Source organism: Dromaius novaehollandiae, chromosome 17 (genome assembly GCF_036370855.1).
Source record: "Dromaius novaehollandiae isolate bDroNov1 chromosome 17, bDroNov1.hap1, whole genome shotgun sequence".
Classification (NCBI taxonomy): domain Eukaryota; kingdom Metazoa; phylum Chordata; class Aves; order Casuariiformes; family Dromaiidae; genus Dromaius; species Dromaius novaehollandiae.
The window spans coordinates 8,606,203-8,628,725 of NC_088114.1; the positions used below are offsets into that span (position 1 = coordinate 8,606,203).

Here is a 22,523-nt window from a genome sequence, read left to right on the forward strand (position 1 = left end):
GCCGGAGCGGCGCGGTGGAGTGTTGTTTTTACACAGGATTTATCAGTACGGTTAACATACTGCCACGGAGCTGCCGTCTGAGCATGCCCTGAATGTTAATGAGCACGCACAAAAAAGCTGCTGTTGCAGGTACACGCTGACGTTCACCTTCAGAGAGCTCTATAAACATCAGCTCCGAGACTCTCACCGCTGTCTCCCGAAGGAGAGATCGGCTCCGTTTCACAAGTGAGGGACGGAAGCACGGAGGTCACGGACAGACGTCGCTTGCCGGAGTGAGGGTTCTCAGAGGGAGATGAGTGTCTCATTTCCACACGCACGTTTGTGTAGGATGTACACGAACTGCCTTGGAGGAGCTCATGCCTAAGCATTTGAGACTTCTGGTGGTTTAGAACATATTTTATCTTGGACTATGTAATTTCTCAGTACTCAACTGCAACAACTTTAACATTCTCAAAGAAGCTTTGCCAAATCCTAGCAGTGACACCTCCTTGACTCCACACAGACATCCTAGGAAGAGCAAACAGGAGGCTAGGAAGAGCGCAGGAGAAAGCAGCTGGGATCCTTTGGGGGAAACCTACCGAAGTATCACAGGAAAAACTAAAGCTTGATGGGGTATCAAAAGGTTGTCTAGTCCAGAGTTTCTCAAACTTCAATCTAAAAATCACCTAAACTCTTTTTTTTCTTTTTAAATCCACAGACTATCTTATGCACTGTTGGTATAACTGTCTTACTTGCAAATCTAACCAGTATTTGTATCCATGCTGAAATGTTTTTTTCTTTGTTTGCTTCCCTTCGTAGTGATTTATTTTTTTCCCAGTCACCTCATGAGCTGTTCTGTGTTGTCCTGTGGACACTCCCCGACCAGAGGTAGTGAAACACGGGTCTAATTCATCTGCCTGGCTCCACAGCAGGGCCTCACATTCAAAATCATGGGTTATATCAAACCCTTCCATAGCAGTCCAGAGACCAAGCGCCATTCCCTTTAGCACTCGCTGTATTGCCTTCCTCTTCTCCATCTGATAGCTCACCAGGCCAGCTGAGTTCAACGCTCCCGTAGTTTGCCAACCTCACCTCTGTGGTTGTTGCACACAGACATCCTCTGATGTTGCCGAGTTATATGCTTTTAAAATAGGGCAACTCTTAACACATCTCTTGTCAACATATTCCCAGTTTCTTCCAAGCATAGCTAGGATGAATGTGTCTAACAAAAGTAAATAGGTCTTACTAGATCTGCAAAGAAAGATTGTTCTGAGACAGCAGAATCCTTCCCAAACCTCTGTGGACGGCACGTTTTACAGATCCAACCATGCTGTCAAATAGAAAAGCCAAACAATGCAAATAAATACCATACCTCTAATCCTTGCAGCTTACTATCCTTCCCCAGTATGATCGTCTCCCGAGCTACCGTTTGCACTCGGAAAGCATGATCATTACCAGACGCAGAGATAAGAGAATTTGCTCAGCCTCAGAGCAAGACGGCTCTGGCCTTGCCCAGAAGCAACCTCACCTGTCCTCTGTCCCAGTCCAGGCCTATGAGCACCAAGTCGTCCACCTGTCAGGATGCGAGTCCCTTGGGATGACCCAGAGCCGGGATTTTTCACATTCCGGCACATGTAAGAGAGCATTTCCCACACCTCTTTCACACCTTCTCCCCAGAGCAAACCCAGCCCATCAAACTTCTTTCTTAACCACAGGAACAGCGATTCTGTGTGGCTTGTGTATGTAACCAATGCACTGAGGTCTGTTTTTTGTTTAAATAGCTGTGAAAAGCACTGTGTGTGTTTTACCCAGAGATATATTACACTTGATTAGGCGGTGCGCTGGAGCGCGAATGGTACAACAGGAGACGGACGTGCTTAACTAGCGGTTTCAGCCTGCTCTCCAGTACCAGGAGGTCAAGGGAAAGATTAACTATATCTGACTGCCGTGTCAAAACACTCAATTGGAGCATTTATAAACCCGCAGAACTAGTTGCCTCCGTCGGCAGAGCAGATTTATTTCCCTCCATGTAGCTCCCTCAAAGCAAAACAGGGCAGTTGCCAGGGCCATGTTTGCTCTAGGCTCCTTCCAAAGGGCAGAGAGATCTGAAACACTCAGATGGATGCGTGCAGGTTTCAAAGTCTAGCTGTTATCTCCAACCAAAAACTAAATCTGAGGGGAAAACAAGCAGTTCTCAATTGCATGTGCTTATAGGCGATCCACAGCTAGGTAGATTTCAGATCTAAAAGTAGCCTGTCTAAACACTACTTTAATAGAGAAATCAAAATTTCTATTCCCTCCTGCTCGACATGTGTGACATACACTTAGTAACTTCAGCTTTATACTCAAAGCCCTTGTGAAAATAAACAGCTCTAAGTTTGGGGGATCTTTGGTTTTTATCATTCTGTAGAATTTGAGAAACCTCTTTCTAGTGTGAAACAGCTTGAAAGAAATCCCTCCTAAAAGATCCCTCCCATTACCACAATCAGGCATTCTTCAGGGTACAATGCCTCAAATTCACTATTGGATTTTTAGCTGTACACAGAGCTCTGGAGGTGCAAGAGCAGCCCTTTTCACCTCAGAGTAAACATCCACTGAAATAAATTGAGCAATACTTGGTGTGAGTGTACATGACCGCAGCATGTGCCGCTGATAACCAGAACTGGGACCACCTTTATCTTTTACCATAGCCTCAGCATAAAGAGGTACACATAAAAGGGTTTTGCTTCCCTTTTGTTCTCAAATTCAAGAACATGTTTCAGAACTCAGACTGGATTTTAGCCAATTTTTTGTCACATTGAAGTGCACCCCATTTTTCTGTCCAACTCAGTTACCACCACATGATGTGCAACGGCAGCTTATCCCTCACAATTTGTTTTATGGCTTCAGCATTGAGTACAAGCCCTGAAACGTCACTAGCGCATCGCAAGTACTTAAGTAACTGCTTCCCACACTTTGCAACAGCAGCAGCCTGTGAGTATTTTAAGCCTGCACAGGACAGCTTTGGGTCCAGAGGTAGGACAGCCACATCCAAGTGACTCCACACCCAAACAAGCAAATCCTGTAAACATTCCTACGTGTTTCTGGACCCACTCTAGGCCATGTGGACTACTCAGCCCAGCCTGGCAGTACTGTAAGTATTCCTGTGCCACGTCCTGTTGCACAATACAGACATGCCCATGTTACACCAGCATGAGACAGCAGACAGGACTTCCCTGCTCAGGTCACAGGAATGTTTCTTGGTTGAGACCGGCTGGATAAACCAGACGCTTCATCACCCTGAGCTGTGCTGCAGGGGTGCAAGTTTGTTTTTAAACTGCACTTAGCAGCGTTCTGACTTGCAGGTTTCACTTTTTAATAGTAAACACATTTTGTAGGTGCCAGAGCACATCTCAAAGCATTTCAGTGGAGTCCTTTTACCTTCACAGCCTGGGGGCACATACACTGAAACAACAGCTGAAATCCAATTACTGAGGAATATTCTCAAGTGCATTTCCATAGGTAATTTGTTAGTCTGTTGGAACATGCAAAGTGATTTTTCTCTACTTCTTGATGCTGTACCTCAGGCTCCTTGGTTGAAGATTTCTTTCCAAATTGCGTAGTAACTACCACTGAAAAGGCATCCACACGAGTCCCCTGCTCTCTAGGAGAGGGCTTGCCCTTCAAAGCCCAGCCAGGGCCTCCCAGGATTCAGCTCTTCCCCATATTTGCAATTTGACAAAAATCAGCAGCTAGCCACACGGCGATTCTGGTTACCATTCAAGCTCCTTATTGTCCAATCAGTTTGATGCATAAAGACATAAGAAGCCTAAAAGTATTTTTCCTTCAACATCCTATTTATTGATTTAGCAAAGAGCTGACACAGATGCAGAGTTCTAGAGACAAGCAGTAATGCAATTCCCTGATCCGCTGTCACTCAAACTCACACAAGCTGACTGCTGCCGTAAGGGGAGGAGCGGCAACCTTGCTCATCTTGGGACTGCCAAACCGCCCGACCACTCGGTTTGCCCTCATTAGGGAGGACCCCCCAGTTTCCCCCGATCCACATCATTGCCACATCTGCCGTTAGGGCACGTCTAACGCTGTGACCAGGAAACCCCCATATGCACAGTATGCACACAGAGAGCTGGCGTTAAACCCTCCCCTCCTCCTTCCACTGCCAAGCAGGCAGTGCGGCATGAAGCGCCCCGCGAGCTGGCTGCACGTCCGCCCCGCGCTGCGGCTGGGCTGCACATAGCCCTGCTCGGGTTTGCCACTGGCGTGCACGGACCCCTCCCTTAACCTAAAGGGGCTTAAAAAAAGGAAAAGGAAGAAGTCCTGGGAACTTTTCTTTTCACTGTGTTTTGGAATTCAGAATAGTGGGAATTCCTAATTAAAGAAAAAATTCACAACTTTAATTCCAAATAGAAAAGAAATCTAGCTCCTACCCAGCTCTAAAAATACAGAGAGAGAAGCGAGATAGTTAAGCATTACCATCAGGTAAACATCTGCATGTCTCCCACCTGCGTATGCAGTATCTATTTCACATCATTCTTCCCAAGACTAGAAATACAAACACAAAAGCTCCCAAGACTTGAGACAATAAAATATTACAGGTTTAAAGCATGGGCCAGCCTCCAAGTGAAACAGCTTGAGAGCATGGTATCCACTATATTCACAAGTCAGAATCACTGCCACTGTGGAGGTATCATTGGAAATGGGTGTATTTTCAGAAAGGAAAAAAACCTAAATAGACAAAGTTTGGGTCAGAGTGGCAGGGACCATAATCAGGAAAGAGCACAGATGAACTGTCTGAGTTCTACAGATAATTCAGGGCAAATTAAAGCATGCGAAATCCTACTGAGAGCCACTGATTTGGAATTACGAAGTTAACTTAGAGCAATCATTTTCTATATGAAAGCAATTATGGATGGGTTAAAAGCTTCTGTTATTATGGATTGTGTATGGCTGCCACAGAGGGTTTGGTCTCTGAGGATGAAATTTTAGCCTTCATGAAAAGCTACTACATCCTGTATGCCAAATCTTGCTCACCCATCAGAAAGTCATTGAGCATTATCCATTTTATTAACCAATGCAAATGCACACAGCCAGGGAGAGGTAGATACGGAACATCCTGCTTGCCAATAAAACACATACACACAAATCACCATGGTTCACTTCCCAAAATAATCACGCAGGCTTAAACGCGCAGCTGTGATGAATGGCAAATATCCAAGTCTTAATGCATCAGAAAGCAGAACTGTTGTTTGAAGTGGTCATCTCTTGAAAGGAAGGGAAAAGTCAAGGGAAAGCATGCAAGAAACCTGCAACCGCTGAGTCGTCCCCAGGGCTGGCCTGGCAGTGCCTGCCGAAAGGCCGCCAGCCAGCATGCTGCGGCCATGGGGCACGCTAGAGCTGGGCTCGCCGCTCGCCTGCAGCCGAGCACAAGGCTGGTCGCAGACCGTGTCGGGGAGGAAACGGCCTGTCTTTTGGATGGGGCACTGGGGACCGGCAGCCCGGAGGCCCGGATTCATTTGCGGTCTTGCTCCTGATCCCCTGCGCTCCCGGCGCCTTTCCAGCTCAACGGCCGTGCAGCGCGCACGGCTACCTCCGGTCTCTGGTCCTGCTGCTACCGTGGGGCAGAGCCAGGAGCAAGAGCTTCAGAAAGCAGATCTCACGACTCACGCCGCTGCTACGGGTAAGGCAGCGTGAAGGGGCGGGTGCTGCTGCAAGGCAAGGCTGCCCCGTGAGCGACAGCCTCTCACGTAGCCTGCCCTTGCCCGCAGCAGCCGGAGGAAAAAGGTTGCTGGGGGCAGAGCCCTCCTGGGACAGACCACCCACTTCTTCTCCATGGCCCCCAAAGCTGGGAGTCACCATCCCCAGCGACCTGCCGCCAGTGCTGCCCTACTGCCTGTGCCGGGAACGGGCTGGTTCTGCAGCAGGTTCGCGCCGCAACAGCTTGCAAACGGAGCTGACGAAACCACCTACCAAAACAATCTATTAGACTGAGCCTCTTCCTCCTCTTTATTCTTAAGTGGGCTTTATTTCTTGCTTGATGTTTTCTGTGCAGTTAAATGAGTTGACAGACCTTTTGTTTCTTGAATGAAAATGAGATTTTGACTGAGACATGCATGGAAATGACTGGAGCGTGAGAGAATATGGCTGTTGTTCATCTTTTGGGGGTGAGCATTAAAAACACAAAAAGCAAAATCTACCAGAGACCTGGAGGAAACCAAACACTCGCACACTGATAATCTGTTAGTAAGTGTTATAATGAGGATACTTGATTTCTCAGGGTGCAAAAGGGTGTAAGAGCAGAAGGGGTAAAAAGTGACACCTTGCCTTGCCTCTTTGCACTGGCCCATTAGGAGACACTGGTCAGCTGCAGGGCACTGCTGCTCCCTGGGGCCGGGAGACCCGGGGAAGCATCGCTAGGCCCACGGAGGACGGAGGCACTTGCTCTGCACTGGCCGGGAGACCAGACATGCAAGGAAATCAATACAAAGCTCTAATGGCTAGCAGGGATCCATAATTGATGTTAGCTGTTATAATAAATAAAATTTAGCAGCTAAACTCAGATGGTTATAATAACAGGGCACTGAACTAAGCAGCGTTGGAATGGCAACGAGAAAGTAAGACGCGTTGCATAATGCATGAGAAGGAAACCCAGTGTATTGACAGTAAGTGCTAAATGCTGGTTACAGAGAGGTTGAAGGCAAAAATCCTCATTGGATTCAACAGCGCCCGGACCGAGTCCTAATGAGGAGATAGGGCTGCTCATTCTCGTTATGGCAATTCTCCCTTCTCTTTCCTGACAGAAACCCCGAAGCCTGCTCCTCTCACTCACATATTAAGTGCAGCTGTAAAGATCTGACAAGAAGGCTAGAAGCCTACACAGATGGATCTGTCAAAGGTATTTCTATGCCCCACTCATAACTCTGTTACTGCAACAAAGATCTCTAAAGGTGCCACACAGAGCAAGAGGTACCGCTGGATAAACGAGGATGAGAGCCCTTGTGATTTCCCCAAGACCATACAGAAAGTCTATCACAAAGCACAGCTCCAGTTTCCCAAGTCAACAGCAAGTGTCCAAACAACCGTATCATCTTCCTGAAGCTTTTGGACGACTCCGAGTTCTGGTTCCCTGCAGAGGTTCCCGGCTCAACAATAAAGATGGTAAATAAGTAAAACAGAGAAAAATTCACATTCCTAGAAAACCTAAGTTAACGTAGATTTGGATTGAAGATTTCTTTATCCCTGCCTCTTCTAATAATTACAGTAGGTGGGCCAAGAAGCTTGATTCAGAAAGACATCATCTGGGAAAAATCCCAAAGGTTGGCATGAGAATGATAGAGGAACACAAGGAAGCAATGGGCGAACAAGCTCACTCCTTTTCCCTTTGTGCACATCTCTTTTCTATGAAAGTTTTCTATGGCATAGTCAACACAAGAAATTGCACCTATTTAGCACTATTGATTCAGCTTACTTCAGTAACAAACCACATTAAGTCAAAATCAATACCAGCCACTCTTAAACTGATTTAGGAGTGTCCACACAAAGGGACTTGCACCAATTTAGACTGATCTGTTTTGTAACCAGTTCAGTTAAAATATGTAGTTTAGGGGCTGAGCTGGGCTGAATGGCCCACAGACCCTGTTCAAGGCATTAATTCTTGAGTTTCATCAATAGCTCACAAGGGAAGGGACACAAAAGGTTATTGTCACTGACCAACATCCATCTCTCCTGGCAAAAACAAACAGGTCTCTGACTCCAGATGCCAAAGAGCTGGCGAGAAAACCAAAGCCCTTGGTGCTACTTTATTCTGTGGCTCAAACTTTGCATCCAGAATGATCAAACTGAAGATGCTTGAGACAAACTGCTCAGAAAACTACATTATTTCTCCCTCTGGAATATTTACACTGCAAGATACGCACATTGCAGACCACTTTCCCCACTATAAATCTGCCAGTGCCGCGCTTCACAGTTCATTTTGTCACAGCATCCAAGTGACCAAGGTTAGGAAACACAACACAAGAAAGTTTCCAAGCCCTGTATATCACTGTTGCTCAGATGTGTTTTGATACCTTTTGTTGGTTTAACATATAAAGGTCTGTGTGTGTGCAGAAGAGGCTTGAGGTGAGCACGGAGGAATGAAGCACAAATTTCATCATACAGCATGACATCATGGTGTCGCAGACTGTCCTTTGAACCGGGCTATCAATCTCCTCAGCAAGAAGGGGCAAAAAAGGGATTCTTACTTCAAACAAGATGAGGTTTTAACGTTTAATCAAGTGAAAGCTCACAGGTCTCTGTCAGATGCAAGCACTGGCTGCCGAGGCGCGGGGGAAAGGCCACCAGTAACGCAGCGGGTGGTAGCACCCCCTCCGGACAAGCAGCTGGAGCCCAGGCCCTGCAGCCCGCCAGGTCCTCCCTCCTGCGGAGGGGCCTCCGGTGGTTCGGCTGGCCCTGTAAAATGTGACATGTCAAGGGGGCAATAAATAAAGAGACCTTAGGCTTGAGCTTTGGAGGGGTACTTTTTTAAAAAGTGTCCTGAACAGATCACACCTTGAGGGTTTCTCCCCTCTGTTCTTATTTGCCTGGACTTGAGGGGGGAAGGAGGAAAAAAAAAAAGAGGCCATTTGGAAAGATCCAATGGTAACCAGAAAGTTAATGATTTTAAGAGATCAGGAGGGAAAACAAGAGACTTCCCCGAAGTTTTACTGAAGATGGCACAGTCTGCATATTCCAAGAAGTAACAGGTAGAATTAAGAACTGGGCTCCATCAAAGCCTCAGATAGCAGCTGGTTTTCATGCAGGTGCTGTGACAAGGGCTTTAGCTATGAAAACACCTAAACAGCCAGGCCGGCTTGTGCATCTTCTGCAGCTCCACAGCCTCTAGCATCCGAAAGGGCTGGATAAATGAGCCTCTGCGCCCTGCAATTATGCTCCCCATTTCAGCACAGACAGGGCCTGAAGTGAGCAATTGTTTAAAACTGTGCTTCTCTTCCCACTCCAGCTAATAGCTTAACGCCTTTATATCTCCAAAGAGAGGAGATGGATCAGCAGAGAGTGAGAGCTCCCAGCATGCAGGGACTTCAAGAAATCCTTCAGGAAAAAGATCAAGTCCCAACTTTATCCTCTTGCAATAAAGATGAGAAAAAAAGAAAGACCTAGTAAAAAAAAACACGAAACCCAAATATATTCCCTTCAGGGCTCATTTTATACCTCAGAGAAAATGATAAATGGTACAGGGCCAGTTTTGTTCATTTTTTTAAAAAAAATAGTCCTTTAAATTACTCTTGTCGCTGGGTTCATGGCAGTAACAGGACATGGGACAGTCTCCAGACCCCCTGCCCAGCGCTGTTGAGTCCTTCGGCCCAGGGAGACACAAGGCTCTCGTCCCTAATCCCCATGAAAGCTAGCTGTTAATTTATTTCTGCTCTTGCCTCCTTTCTCCCAGCTCCTTCCCTCAAGCTGAGGGAATCATTTCCCCATCCTAACTCATTGTCTTGGGAGATCAGAATCAGCCAACTCACTAAAAACTCTCTGAAAGGCAGCTAATATCATACTTCCTCTCGGAGTCAACCTTGCTGCTCATTTACCTACAAAATGTGCATGTTCAGGCATCTTCTCTCCCAAACCATTTTTTAAACCTGCCATTCAGAAGTGGTTTGAGGTTTAAGTTTCAAGCTGTAATTCTGCAGGCCTTTGTGATGTTCCAGATACCTGGAAAAGGTTTTGAAATCATTTTCCCTGCTGTTACCAGGTGATCATTTGTTTCACAGAAGACAGAGATAGAAGAGTCCTGCTTTGGTTGCTGAATTAAACACAACACTGTTTTGGAAACAGAATTAACCCTTACTGTTTTAAAATGCCTCAGGCACTTAGATTTTGCCTCTATTGTTTTGCAAAAATAGAAGAAACGGTCTTTTCCCAGAGTAAATAAATAATGCAAAGGAAGCATTAGCCTCAGCACTTCACTGCTGGGGACAGAGGTGCAGAAGGATGAATCCTGTTTAGACATCCCACCCCCAGACTTCAAGGGCAAAAGGCACTCAAGTTCCCGGGAAGGGAAGGGAAGGGTCTGAGTACTTTCTTCCCAGACTCCATGACAAATGAGTTCCCACGCACACCCACTATGGCACAACTGCTAACTTGCTATTTTTGTCACTGTATTTCCACATTAACTGCTCCCACCACCACCACCAAGTGCCTAAGCCCCACTTCACACTGGAAGGGAACAAATTCAAGAGGAACAGCCAATGCCTTTCCCTAATACTCTGCCAAAAGTTTTTATTAGCAGGCAAAACGCTCACATTCCCGCTCGCTCCAGAGCCCACGAGAGCTGATAGAGCTGGCATCTGCCATCAGTTTTAATGCTCCAGCTGAAAGACAGAGCCATCCTCTTGTGAACTGTAACGCACTGCAACAAATTTCAGATCAACGACACTGGCCACATGACCGCAATTACCATCAGCCTGATTTTATGGGCAATGAAAGCCAGCGCGCTTTTCACATAGCCTTTTTAGGCCCTCTCTGCAGCAGAGGAGAGGTGAAGGAAATCCCACCCGGTAGGTGCTCTGAGGCAGGGAAACATGAGTTCAGAGCCTTTCTCCAGTAAGCACACGCGAGGCAAATGTTTCTGCAAAGCAGCAGCCCCCCGAGGTAGTCCCGGGCAGGACCTCCCCCCCGGAGGTCAGCACGGACCCTCCTGCTGTCTCCCTCCGCCCCTTCGCTCTTCTTGGCCAGGTGAAGGAAGCAAGACAGCTGGTGCCTTCTACTTACTCCCCTTCCCCCTTTTTTTTATACTAAGTCTGCATAAAGCCCACACTTGTGGGCTTCCACAACTGTGGAAATCACCTTCACTGCCAAATGCTAAAGCCATACCCTCATCAGTGCAGGAAACTAATTGATAGTGAGAGGGTGACACATAGTCGAGTCTGTGCCATTTGAGCACATTTTTGCAGTGCTAAATGCACTCTGCAGTGAGAAGACTTAAAACCCAATTGCGAAATATGCCATGTGCAGTGATAAGAAATTCATCTCTTTTCACTACCTAATCTAACATATTCAGCAAGGCTCCTGCTATCCTGTTGAACTCACTCCGGGCTAATCTGTAACAACCCATTACGCGGCACGCAAATCGCTCTGCCTTTCTCCTCTGCTCCCTCCCACAGCCACATCGTGCAGCGGCCACGAGCGAAGAGCGATGGAGAGAAACCTGCAGCCCTCCGGAACGGCTCCTCCGAGTCAGGAGTCTGCATCCACCCTCGAGACTCCGCGGCATTTACAGCCAGCCCTTAATTCGTCTTGATTCTCGGAAAATACTACAAACCAAGTCATTTTTGCATTATCCCAGCAAAAGCAAAGACAAAAAAAAAGAAGAGAGATTGGGGTTTGTGGTTTCAAAAGAAGAGCTTAAATGCATATCGACCACATCCTCACAATCTTGTCTGCTCTCCATTTCTGACAGAAGTTAAATACGTTTAAACCTTCCTGCAGTCCCCTTACGCCAAACTCTTATCCAGCCAGATGCACTTCAAGCTCCCAGTCAGAAGGAAACTCCGACACCTAAAGCCACGGCCGCTTGCTCTGCCAGCTCTCGGAGCGTCTCTGCACTGCCGGGCCACGCATGGGGGGTTGGACTCAGCAGTCCGGGGCCCCACCACCCTCCCCAGGCGACTCCTCCTGCCTCCGAACACGTCCCACGCCAGGTCTGGACATCTCCCACAGCCTCTAATGCTGCTGCAGCCACCAGCACAGCAGAGGAGGAAGAAATTACGAACTGCAAGACAAGCCCAAGCGGTGCTGTCAGACGCGGGTGGAAGGAGGGAGGAGCACCCCGCGGGTCCCCGTTTCACCCAGCGCTGCCACGACGCAGGATGATGGGGCCGAAAGGGCTCCGGAAAGGAGAGGCTGAGACCGTGCCCATCCCTGCTGCCCCCCGTCGCCGCTCTGCCCCTTGGCCCCCGCGGGCAGACTCGGCTGCTGTTAGCGGGCCGGGGGGCGGCTGGGCCCCCCATGCTCCCAGGCTGGACGTGCCGGCAGCGTCTGCCCGGCGTCGTGGGTCGGCAGCCGAGTTGCGAAGGAACCGCGCAGGGGAGCGACGAGACCCAGGACGCCCGGCTCTGCTTGCAGCACTGCCATCGGTTCGGTATGAGAGACGAAGAAAGCAGCTTTACCACATCCTGGCACTATGGGGATTAAAAAAAAATTAACCAACATTTGTTTAATCAGGATTTGCAAAGCACTGAGAGATCCTCAGGCACCATTAAGAGCTGACTAATACCATCATATGCTAATCGCTGGGTGTCAGGGTGTACAACGTTGCCTATGGATGTGCAGAGGAACTTGGCCTTCGGAGCACACCCGGACGGGCACTGCACCTCATTTACACGCCCGAGGTGCTCCATCGCTTCTTGAGGGCCCTCAAAGCGCCTCCGCACCCTCTGAAATCAAGCGCCTGGCACCGGAGAAGGAGCATCTCGAGCGCTCCTTCCTCCGGACTAAGTCCTGTCATGTTTTCCTCCACCTTCCAAGCAGTAAGCACGCGAGAGGATTTATTACTTTTTAACAAGTGCCACAGAACATCCATTTCACTAATTTACAAGGGCGGCATGGGGAGGGGGGTGTCACTTCAATAAATTCTCCCAGACTCTTCCTTTGAAACAAACAACTTTGTGTATTTGGGCTCTGGATGTCACAGCAGAGGCTTTTATCCAAATGAGCTATGCGTTTTCGCTGGAATGACTAAAATGCTTCAAGAAAAAAAAAAGGAAGGAAGGAGGGTGGAGAGAAAGAAGCAGCTCTCTACAAAAGACAACATATCTCTGACACATTGTTTGAACTCCCAGTGGCGTATTAAAAAAATAAAAATAAAACCCTCTGAACCACAGCTGCATCTTTAGCTAGCACTGCTGTGTTATTTTAGTTCTGAGGGAAAATGACATTTTCTAACGTCTTTTTCTTCTCTCTTCCCCCCACCCCAAGAGAAAAAGTGTTTTTCTTACGCCCAGTGTTTACCACGCGGGTGACGCGGCTCCGCTCCTCGGGGACCGGAGAGAAAGGGCGGCTTGTCTGGCGAGGGGCGGCTTCGGAGGGGGATTATTAGCATCTGATTTATTGGCTCGGCTGGAACAAATAATAGAAATAGTCTTTTCTCCCCTCCACCCCAAGCGCAGCAGGGCCGCAGATGTGAGCAGCGAATGTGAAATTCTGTCCTAGACCGCAGCATTTCTATGACAATAGAAAATAAATAGCTCCATATTTGTTTGTTTAGTTATTTAACTTTGGAGGGATTCGTTTTGCGCTACCGAAAGAGGAAGCAGGGAGGAGAGGCGGGTGGCGGGGCGGCCTCGGAGCCCCGCTCCTGTGGGCACCCTACCCGCAGCGGTGGCCTGGGGCGGCCAGCCGGGACGCGGTGCCCACCCACGGGAGAGCGCGCCTCGAGGGGACCGAACGCGGCCCCGCTGCAGGGTTTCGTGGAGCGACGTGCCGCAAGCCGACGGTGCCACGCAGCGATCGAGGCACCCGGCAGGGGAGCGGCGGTCTGGGTTCTGCTGGTGACTTTGGCCCGGCTCGCGGCCACGGGCGAGCGGTGCCTCGGTCCGCGCTGGCGCCCCGCAGCCTGGCGCGCTCGGAGCGAAGCCCTGGGCGCTGCGATCCGCAGGTCCCGCTTCGAGGGACCGCAGCACTGCCCTCCCGGCGGCACTGCTTCGGGAGGGCGGAGGACAGGGTGAGCGGGCTCCTGCTCACCAGCTGCTTCTAGTGGCACCTACTGCGACGCTGCTTTCCATCACGTTACGGCAGAGTGACCCGCACTTGAATTACGCAAGCTTCCAGCTTCCCACTTTCCATTTTACCTTTCCATTTTGCATCACTGCCCTCTCACAGAAAGCAAACCAGAGGCAGACAAATACCAACATGTGCAAACATACCCTTAACCTTGCCATTCAGAAGGATATATCAAATAAATGTAACATCAGTAGCTAAAACACATACTGTTCTCCCACCATGCCATTCTCGCTGTGTGTTATCAGAACAAACCTTTCATCTGCACATGCATCTCCGAGATCCAAATCAAAGACTGCATCTTTCCTTCTGCTAAAAACACTGATAGATGGTGACAGTAAATTTAAAAACCCAGAAAAGAAAACCACAATAAAGGGACCTGACCCTAAGGTGGAGGCAAACAGATAGACTCACCTGTGCTCCAGGCACATCTGGAGCTTGTTTCAGGATTAGGGCTCAAGATGCAGAAAATCAGTGCCAGATTTATTGAAGGCAAGAGAACAAGCTGGGCCCTGGGGGACTGTCTTGAATAACCTCTAGCAGGGAGATGCCTAGCTGCTGGGGAGGAAGATCTCTGCAAACTTTCACAAAGCACCTATCTGCATTCTTAAACGGACTACAAAAACCATGCCCTTTCCCCACCAAGTCTCTTGGAAACTGGTTCTGTTTCCTTCAACCCAATATACCCCATCTCCTGATTTTGCACATCATTAGGGGAAAATGAACTACAATCTAGGCCCATACACAAGGGCTTTTTCACTCCGATTCAGGCCCTGTGCATCTTGCCTGGCTCTTAATGACTTGTGGGCACAGGCAGCTCACTGTCCTCTGCAGCCGCTGAAGGCAAATATTGGAGGTAGAGCCAGCGGACATTTGTTTAAACATCTGGCAAATACATGACTCTTATCAGAAAGTGTTCATTTTGATCTGTTTTGCTGTCAGATAAGAATAAAAGCAAAGATCTTTGAAAAAACTGATGTTTTAGTACACTTTTTAAATGTTCTAGTGTTAGTGTTATTTGCCAAAAATCTGAACACAGAGAGGGGGAGAGAGAGAAATTAATTCTTTTTATTTTTGAAGAAATATTTCTTGATGGTTTCCCAGGACATTTTTAAAATCTTCCCATGAATACTGACATTTTTGCTGCTTCTGATTTCTACTGTGCTCATCACTGCAGTATCCAAGCACCTCACAAATCTTAATTAACCTCAGTCATCCTGGGAGGTAAAGACATATTAATAATCCTGTCTTGGATATGACTAGACCAAAGCAGTGAGAGAAAAAAGCCAACATTTCATACCGAGTGCCTAGATGTAGGCCCTTACCGACACAGCCGGATTTCCAGAGCACCAAGGTAAGTGGGAGTTTCAGGCCTCCGCACCTCTTATGACAGCATGTCAGGAATACAAGACACCAAGAAGTGACTCCAGGAGCTTGTGGCAAAGCTAGTTCAACTGGAATATGTAGGCCAATTACAACTTATTATTCTCACTTAAATATTTCTGCTCAACAATATGCAACACCCAAGCCACCAGATCAGTTTTTTCAGAAGTATTACAACCCAAAATAGTGGTATTTGAACCCAAAATAATGGTATTTGAACCCTGAATTCTTCCTGATTTCTGCCCCTCACCCTATTTCTAGGCTTGGATGCGGAACCCATTACCACTCCCTCGTAGCATTTGCTGGGCTGATCTACGTGGGGTATGTAAGATGAAGAACTGCCAGTATTCTAATTTCACAAGTGAGGACTGGCGAACAGACAAATTAATTTGGTTAGCTGCTATCGCACACATCTGTTGCACAGCAAGGAAAGGGACACCCCGAGTCAGTCTCAGCTTAATATCCGTTCAGTTGTTTTACAGTTTCTGTGAGATATCAGCTAGGATTTGACCTTGTAGCTACTTGAGCAAAGATAGGGAGCTGTAATACTGCCTTCAAAGAGAGAATATTACACGGCTGCTTACTATATCATGCAAAGATAATACTAACATGCGTTTTAAATTATGCATTATAAAGAAGGCAATTCGAGATTAAGACTACTCATATTTTCCCCTACAGAAATTTTCACTCTTTTACAGCAGTTTTGTCACAGAGCTTAAGGTTCGCAGAATAACAATTACTCTCTTATTTCCCCTCTGACCCTCTCAAAAGGCAATGTCCTCATTTATAAAGCCACCTCAAATGTATGTTACCATGCTCCTTTCTTCCAAGGAGCATTAGCCAACAAAACGCAATGTGAGGCTACCTCCAAAGCCTCGTCCACAAGCAGCAGGGCCTGATCTGTGACTTCTTATGGATATTACGCGCCTTTTTTTTTTTTCTTTTCTTTTTTTTTTTTTTTACAGATAGACACGTGGCTAAGACATTACTATGTAGCAGCACAGAAAAAAAATCCAGCTAGTTCACTTCTACAGACCAGGCTGACATCCATCCTCTACTGCCTTAAGTAGGAGATTACCAGCTTTTCCATTGACCATAGCCTCCCTTCCTTCCCTCATTCATTAGTAAAGAAATACATTTCAGCTAATTAGCTAATAATTAAGCCCCACTTCAAGGGCCTCAGAAGCTTTTAGGGCACCCATTCCCAAACTAAGACTAGATCTCCTTCCAACCAAGTAGTCATACATTTAACCAGAGCAGTCACGCTTATCTCAAAGAGCTACTGAGCCACTCGATAGCCAGCACGCTTTCTCGTAGCTGTTGTCATCAGACTGATGCGTGAATATCTATGACATGCATGATGTATTTCACCAGCTCCAGTGCCTGCCTCCGTCCCTGCTCTCCCTTTATCTCCCCTCGCTGCAACAGAAAAACACTAACGCTGGGAAACCAGGGTTCTTGGTCCTCTGCCAAAGTCCCTTCCTTTCTGCAAATCGCACGTAAGGAGGTTTATGACACCAGCCTTTGCAGCGTTTTTTTTTAATCCTGTCATGACTCCCAGAGTCCTTCCCCCCTTCTCGTCCCAACCTATTTGCAGCCCCCTGAGCCAGACTCCGCTGCATCTGCCGCCTTCCTTTGCAGGCTCTTCTCGCAGGGTATGCGGTTTCCCTCACCTGCTCATTTGACACGCTATAAGCCTTTTGTTTGCTAAGCTTAGAGATTATTCTGCCAGCCAGGAAACCATGTGAGACCGGTGGCAAGACCTGAACTGAAAACAAAACTCAAGACAATAGCATTCAAAGAGGCTGCAAAACTGCTCAGATTAGTAGCAGACTACAAAGAGTCTTTTACAGCCAGGCCAGCAGCAAACACTTTGCCCTCCATTAGCTGTCACTGCAAAATGAATTTGCTAAAGCCAGGCACCAAGGGGAGAAGAGCTTCACCCAAGGAGGAAACCCAACTGAAACCAGCCCTCAGCTGGGAGGCAGGACGGGGTGGCCTGGGGAGCCCAGAGCTGCTCTTCCCTGACAGCAGCTGCGGCCCGAAGCGGAGCTGCTGTCCCACGTGCTCCGGCTGCACTGCAGATGCCCATTTTTATTTCTGCCTCGAGAGCAACACACAGACACATCGTGACTTAGATTAATTGCCCACAGTAGAAAATAAGTACTTCCCTGTTCCTCCTCCAGCGCCCAGGTCTAACGGCAGCAAAGCCCACAAGGCTACTCACCATTCACTTCTCCATCCCAGCAGCTGTCTGGGGAGGAGGTGGGACCGCAGCCCACCAGACGCTGCAGCTGAGAAAGCAGGGCGGGCCCGGTAAGGCCCTGGAGATGCTGGTCAGCAAGACATGACTGCCTCCAGTTAAAAGCAGAAACATTTTAATAAGAAATGCGCCTCTGAGTCACAATGCTCCGGGGACCAGTGGTGTATTGTTGGGGCTTATCCACCAGCCTTGCTCAGGGACTTTCTTAAGGTCAGGATCGAGGCTTAAAATTGCCCAGCTGTGAATAGAATAAACACTTGGTCATGTTTGCTCACTTGAGCTAAAGGTGATTCACTCGTAATAACTTTCAGAGGGAAAATTACATGAGTAATACTTTGAGAAAATAGGTATGAAAAATACTGAGAGGAAAATTCGTGATATATTTAATAATCATGATTCCTCACAGAAACTGTGAGGATTCCTCACAGAATCATGATCCTCTTATGAAACCATTTCTAAGTAACATTCAGAATTATGACTGCACTGCTCCGGAGCGTGCTAACCCTAAAATGTTCTGCAAATACATTTATGTCACTCAGTCCTATCTATGTTTAGAGAGCGTCTTGGAAAACACGTTAAATACTTCAGCTGCTAAAGCTACTGTCAGCATGGTCCCAGGAGTCTCTGGAATTAACGATGTAGTTAACCACATCATGGGAATGCTCGTATTAATCTCCCTGTTCTCGGCAAACCTCGTTCACGACTCCAGAGCCACAGGGTGTCGAAGTCGGTGCACTGGCACATTTTCAATGGCTCACAACAGTCAGTGCTGGCAGCGCGTCAAGGACTGCACCTTGGCTCAACGGTGCTCCCAGCTCCCGCTGAGCTGCAAATGGAGAAGCAGCCAGGAGCCCCCACTCCGGGCTTTCACCAGCAGCCACTTGCCTCTCCGGCAGCCAGCGTCCCCCACCCCTGCTGGGCTCTGACCGGCCACCACACTTCCCGTCCGGGAGAGAAAACAACTCAAACTAGGCAACAAGAGACACAGAAATACCTGCTACTGGGTTATTTCCCTGAGGCTGAGTACGGGGGGAGCACATGGAAAATCTGGGTCTTTTTTAAGGAGTCCTACGATCTCTCACCCCCCAAATAACTTTCCTTCTTCTGCAGAGAAAGCAGTATGTTCTCTGCTGGGGAAGGAAAGAGGGAAATGTTTAGTGCAGAGGTCAGAAGACCTGCAACCTGTGTGGGCAGCAGAGCTGATGCCATGGGCTGGGCATTTGTGCCTCCGGAGCAAGGTATGCCTGGACAGGAGAGCGCAGGAACCATGGGGAAACGATGGCACCCCGTGTTGGCTAGGCCAGTACACCAGCAAAACACAAGTGGGCCAGAGCACTGACCGGAGACTGGACATCCGCACTGTGCAGCAGTCCCTGGCCTCACCAATATCTAACTAAATTACAAAAATAAAGAGGATTGCCAGTGCCTGGAGCAGACTGCAAGGTATCCGTGAGACAGCTGCAAACACCATGCAAAGCAGCAAGCCAGAGCCTTGGCTGCTTACACAGATCTCCAGCTAACTTGAATCGCATCTCCATGTGAGCGAGCTGCTTTCCAGAGGCATCCTTTTCTTCCTGTCGCCATGGCATACCTGCTTCCATGCAGCTCCCCCACAGCACGACTGGAGGTTTGACAAATGAAGATAAGAGTACTCAAGGATGCAGGAGATGTGCTTCTGAGATGGTAAAAACAGGGTTCCCTAATCTGCCTTGCTGGCCAGTTTCCTCTTGGATGGTTCCCACCTGAACTGTTTAGGATGTTTATTGCAAACTAGAGTTTACCTGGTCCTTTATGACCAATGTTTGCTGTCATTATCTGTGTGAGGATCCAGGCAAAACAAGGATGCGACTCTACACTTCACCCCAGAACATTACATACTGACATCTACCACCAGTGAGAAATGCCCTTCAGCAACATCAGCCTATATGCTCTGGGGACCACAGATGGACACAGAAAGTGGAGATCCCCGTGGCGATGCTGTGCCTGCCCCACAGACCGAGCCAGGCTGGCTCTCCATCAGCGGTAGCAGCACAGAGCTAAGTGGCTATATCCCCACAACTATGCCTGGCAGCTCAGGTTCGCATCCACACCATACAGCTCGACATGTGTTAAGCTCATCCATGTGGGAGGCAATGTTCCAGTGCTAACAACTATTTTAACACACAGTGCTATACTAAGCCCAGTGAGGCAATACCAGCTCTGCCAAGAAGCAAAAAAAGGTTTCCATGGCTATTATATTCCATCAGCTCTCCTAACCTCTTCAAATATAATTGCTTCTTAGGAGGTTTATTGTTATTATTAACGTATATAAAATACAGCCTTCTCTCCTATTCCTTGTTTCACACATCAGCCCACTTTTTGTGTCCTTCTGCACGCAGATGCTGTGGGATGTGCTATATTTCCAGCAGGTGCTCCGGGAGATTTGACGAGGGCAGCAAGCTCTGGGTTTCTCTGGCCGGCATCATCAGATCGATGTGCTTGCAAGACAAAGTGCTGTCAGAAACTTTAGGGGCAGTCCCTACAAAGAATGCTTTGGAAGTAAATACATTTACATATTCAGGTTCTGCTTTCCCTAGATGGGTGAAAAGGAAACTTGGGCTATAGCTAACTAAACTAGAGAGTGAACAGAGATCTGCAAAATCTCTGGGAGCAAAACTGGGAGCTGGAGCCATAACAAGATTGGGTGTAGGTAGTCCTTTGTCTACACAGGCTATAGAAGTTAGGCCTCTGAGACCGACTTCCACACTAATGCAGCGTGACTGGGAGTCCTGGTCACTTCTCCTGTTCATACAGCCCTCTGCACATGCCAAGATTTTGGTCTAGAGGACAGGCCAAATTCCTGGAGAAGCTCAGAGCCTGAGCTCTACAGATCAAGTTTTAAGCTAGCTGGCACCTTCTAAGTGTGGATTTTCAGCACGTTAAAACGTTTTGGGGGTCTGAGAGAAGTTAGAGCTGCCCCTGTACACATAACAGGGTACCTTTCCAGTTCCTCAGATAGAGCTGCTCTGCCACCAGTTGCAGTGAAGATAACTTTCAGTGTACAGCTCTGCTAGTGCACAGGGTATGCCCCACGGATATACACTTTACTTGTAAACTATCAGCCAGTATCTCAGCATGAGGTGCCCTGCTCTTAGCCATTATTTTTTCCTTGCTGCCCCTTGTTATTTTGCACCAGGAGGCCTTGCTAACACTGTTCAGGAGTAGGACTCCTGACACAGCTGTAATATAATTTTGCATGTGTTAATTTCATTTCTTGGCTTTGCTTAATATCAATTATTATTCTGCTGAGATCGTAACTAGGAACGGGTGAAGCTGGTTCAGAGAAAATAGACAAGCCCGTGCCTTTCATTTCCTCTCTCCTCCCAGCTGCTGTGACCTTTGCCCATTATTAGAACCAAAATTGAAATAAAAGCCTTTTCTTTCTGATGTTCTGAAATACTCAGCTCTGAGTCAAATTTATGAAACGAGGGAACTGATTCAGACAGCCACAAGCTATTGTTTCAGTTCCACCTTAAACCAGCTCCAGCTCGCGTCAGCTCTTTTCTTTCCTCCTTTTAAAACGCAGCTGGTTATAGGCCAGGCGGACACAGGCTGGAGGCTGCTGAGAAGCCTGCATCTGATGCTGCTTGGAGGCCCCGGGATCTCCCTGCCTCCTCCAAAAGCCACCCTGGGGTGCCGCCTCCTGAGGCATGAGGTGGTTCTTAGGCGCAGAGGGAGATCACTTCACGGTTTTCCTGGCTCACAGAAAAGTCATCGGCTGGTAATTTCTCCCCTAGAGAAGTAAAGTCCTGTTCTAGGAAGTGCACTGTACAGTCTCACATCTCTGTAGCAGGCCTAAGGTTAGCCTCCACCATGACAAACCCTGCTTGGACATCAACACAAGCCGCACAGTTCCTGGATGAGGACTAATTGCATCCATGTAAGCATTTTTTCCAATCTTGTCATGTTTCTGCACCACAGGTTTGTACTGGTACAGCGACCTCAGCGTAGCTACACCCATGCAAAGTTCTCAGGAGCAGGCAAGCCAAGCCCCTAGGAAAAAGGCTATTACGAGTTCTCTGAGTCACTGTGTGCCATCTCCAGTTATTCTTAAACCTGATACAGATCCATACTTTTGTTGAAAACAAAAATAAAGCAGCTGAACAAGTAGCTGAGAAAGCGCTTTAAAGACTTGATCAAAGGTGATACCAAGTATTTTCTAACTCTGCATTCTTTACCATAAATACACCACCCAGGTTTCCAGGGACCTTTCGGGTGAAAAGATTGGTGTTATAAGGAAGCATCTTCTCTGCCAAAGTCTGACATTTGATGAGCTCCTACTTGCAAAATAACACAGGCACCTGTTGTTTGTTTTGGCAATGCTGAAATCACAGTGTTCCCATAGACTACACACACAGGCACTGTCTCTGGGAGAGCTCTCACTCACACTACTACAAGAGATCATGTTATTTAAATAAAAAATCCTCAAGGTTTCTGAGTGGTTTAGCAAAGATTGCATGGAAAAATTACTTTGCAACTGTCAAGTAGCTGAGATTCAGGCCCAAAGGCCAAGAAAGTTGTTTGTTCTTGTCTTTGGTGGAAGAAGAGCGTGCTAGCCGTGACCACGGCTAAACACAGCTGCTAGGAACAGAAGTATTTCTTGACAAGGAAAGGGGGGATTTGCTTTCAGAGTACTCCTTGCTAGCCAGCTCCATGGAAAGCTCCCAAGTAGCACAGGACCTACCTGTCCCTTAGGTGTTTTTCAGCCACCTACGAATGGGATTCGACTCATCTCCAGGCAATGACAGGCTCAAATCAGAATGACAATCCAGATCTGGACATCCAAAACATTCAAGGGTGAATTCGGAAAGCTGAAGAGTCCTTCCCAGCCTTAACACGTCCATCTGACTACTGGCAGTTACGCTTGCTGGCTCAGAAAGGATGAGCAGCCAGGGCTGCTGGGGCAGCGAGGCTCACCAGCCAGCCACGCAGAGCAGAACAGCCTAAAGCAGACCAAGCTCATGGTGACTCTGGAGCACAGGTCTGAACTTCCTCCGTGGCCATAGTCTGAAGCGAATAGGAGTTGCACCCACACAACCTGCTGGCAAAACAGACAAAATCCAGATGTTACAAACCAAGCTTTAGAAAA

The 22,523-nt window shown here is 47.8% G+C and overlaps 1 long non-coding RNA gene across 1 annotated transcript in view; it reads right to left on the reverse strand.

Annotated features, from left to right (window-relative positions):
• LOC112980449 (uncharacterized) overlaps positions 1–22,523 on the reverse strand; it is a 64,602-nt gene that overhangs the window by 36,721 nt on the left and 5,358 nt on the right. Inside the window, exon 5 of the long non-coding RNA XR_010392052.1 lies at positions 22,119–22,472. This is a non-coding gene — a long non-coding RNA (uncharacterized LOC112980449). The remainder of the gene's footprint in view (positions 1–22,118; positions 22,473–22,523) is intronic.